This window comes from Bidens hawaiensis, unplaced genomic scaffold, assembly GCF_021521415.1.
Source record: "Bidens hawaiensis isolate Kalapana, Puna unplaced genomic scaffold, B.hawaiensis_p1.1 tig00039978_1, whole genome shotgun sequence".
Lineage (NCBI taxonomy): Eukaryota > Viridiplantae > Streptophyta > Magnoliopsida > Asterales > Asteraceae > Bidens > Bidens hawaiensis.
Genome location: NW_027505634.1, coordinates 104,449 through 106,954, shown reverse-complemented (window position 1 = coordinate 106,954; position 2,506 = coordinate 104,449). Strand labels below are relative to the sequence as shown.

The 2,506-nt window shown below is 45.1% G+C and overlaps 1 pseudogene; it reads right to left on the bottom strand.

Moving 5' to 3' along the window:
- Window positions 1–365: 365 nt before the first annotated feature.
- Window positions 366–2,267, bottom strand: LOC143614399 (uncharacterized; annotated as a pseudogene).
- Between the last annotated feature and the right edge of the window lie 239 nt (window positions 2,268–2,506).

Here is a 2,506-nt window from a genome sequence, read left to right as displayed (position 1 = left end):
GCACGTACAGATGCATGAGTCAGGTTTTGGATTGTAACTAAACCAAAACAAAATTTTCGGTTATTATAGAAGAATGCTACTGAAAGGTTTGGGTAATCGGTTTTTTTTTTTTGGTTGACCACGCATGAATTCAGGATTAAAATTTTATGTAAGGCGGTTCCACTTTATCGTACTTTGATAGATGGAAAATTACAAGGCTAGAGAGAATGAATTTAAAATTTATGAAGTGTTAGGATCATGGCCCTTTTCTTCTTTCTTTTACTGCTGATGCCGATCCCTAATCTCACAAATAGATTTCGACCCAATCTCCCCTTTGTGAAGTAGATCATGAGTGTATTCTGCCTACATTTGTTAGGTTCTTTGATTCACAAGGATATAGGGACTCTATATTTCATCTTTGGTGTCATTGCTAGAGTGATGGGCACATGCTTCTCAGTACTGATTCGTATGGAATTAGCACAGCACCTGTATGAAAGTAAGTACCCTCCCGTTAAGGTCAGGTTTTCTTGTTCATATGTCAAGGGCCGGTAAGGTTTTGCGCGTTGCATCGAATTAAACCACATGCTCCACCGCTTGTGCAGGCCCCCGTCAATTCCTTTGAGTTTCATTTAGGTCCCCCTTTGGGGGCCCCTTCAAGTGGCTTCAAAACCTCGTTCAGTCACTGTTAAAAGGCTTCCTTTCTGAGATAAAGAACTCGCGAAGCAACCGCAACTCGTTGTAGGTCCTCCCCTTACATTACAGTCGAGTAGCTTTCGGAGCATATAGATCCGTAAATGGATTTGTATGTATAGCCACTTCAGTCGTGTTTGTCGTTTCTTGAAAGTATCTTTTTTCTGGGAACATGGTCAACCAGAAATTCTTATGTTCGCGATTCTTCATCCACCGAAGCAGAAAATGCCCCAGTTTTCCATTCTCATATGAGGCCGGAAAGTTTATTGGCAACAGGTCGACACGAAGTGATTCATCATCCTCAAACACGAGCCGATCGTTAGTTAGGGACGGTTTATAGATCAGAAAATTACCAACATTCAAAAACTAAAGCGCACACTAGAAAGTGCTTCGAAAGGTGTCAGCAGGTGCGCGGAGCCGGAGCCCGGCATGTTCGCCCGCTGGGCCAACAACGGAAGAACTAGCAACAGCGGGAGAAACCTTTTCTAACCTCAGCTTCACCCCCTTCCTTGGGATTCTTTCTTTGATGATATGCGATGTGAGATCAGCCCCTTCGTGTTCAGGATGATCGGATGAGAGATCTTCCTCCGACTCCGATAAATCGGTCAAGCGGGAGGCTACCCTCGACTTACCTCTCTCTAGAAAAACCCCCTCCCCAGAGGAGAGCATAAGCTCCAGGATGAGTATGTCCTAGATTACCGGATTCATTCTCGTCCTGATCCACCATGAAATTTTTTTCGAAATAAAAATGATAGGAGAGGGCTCGTAATGATCTTTGAGAAGATCACAAGGTGCTGAACAGGATAGGGGGGTCTGTAGGTTTTTGTGAAAGGGATGCTCTTCTCATGTTATTGCTGAAAAGAAAAAGCGAATTCCTCTATTTGATGTCGATTCACCCACACTTCCATTCCTTGTAGAGGGGGGCTAACTGCTTGCTGGTTGGGAGCTGTATGAGCGGTAACGTCCACGTAAGGCTCCGTGAGAAGGACGGTGGACAGAAATGGGTCTTAGAATTCAAACTAGATATCGGATGAAAGTGGTATGACAACCTCAAAACCCGGTCCCATGGGGAGAGTTTTCTATTAGAGTTTCGGAAAAGAAAGGAGAAAGGACTTTTGAAGCTTGCTGACTAGGGTTGCAAATAACCCAATCGCTCGCTTCCGCTCGCTTGCTGCTATCCGTTCGTGCCCCTCACCCGAGGGTCACTCACTGCTGCACCTACTCCTATCAAAAACCGAGACTTTACAGCATTTCATTTAGGTCCCCCTTTGGGGGCTCCCCGAAAACAACGTTCGACTTGCATGTGTTAAGCATATAGCTAGCGTTCCTTCTGAGCCAGGATCAAACTCCTCTTTTGACTATGATTTGGCCCTACAGTGGTAGAACCTGGTGAACCGGGCGTACTACTTCTTAACCTTCTGTGAACTTTTCTTCTCTTATGATTTTTGCTACTTTGTTAGTTTAGTGATTGATATCTTAGAGAAGCTGGTAAAGTAAAGACAGAGGTTAAACATTCCATTAGGGAGCCTGGTCTTGACTTTTCTGTGTGGTATTCATTCTCGTTCGGCTAAGATGGACCTTGAAGCAATCATTGTCATTGTGGATTTGGGGGTTCTAAACCAGAGGAGAGGAACTGAGACTGGCTGTGACTGAAGGAAAAGGGAGCTAGGTGTGATAGGAGGGCACGGTTAGTGGGTAGGGTGGTAAACTTAGAGGCCGCCGGCCTCCTCTTCAGACGTGTCTCGACAACCTGGCGGTTCTTCGGTCTCCGCTTTTGGGGGCCCCTTGAATCAATAAGAAAACAAGTGCTAAGTTTCAGATCAGTGAATAAACCGAA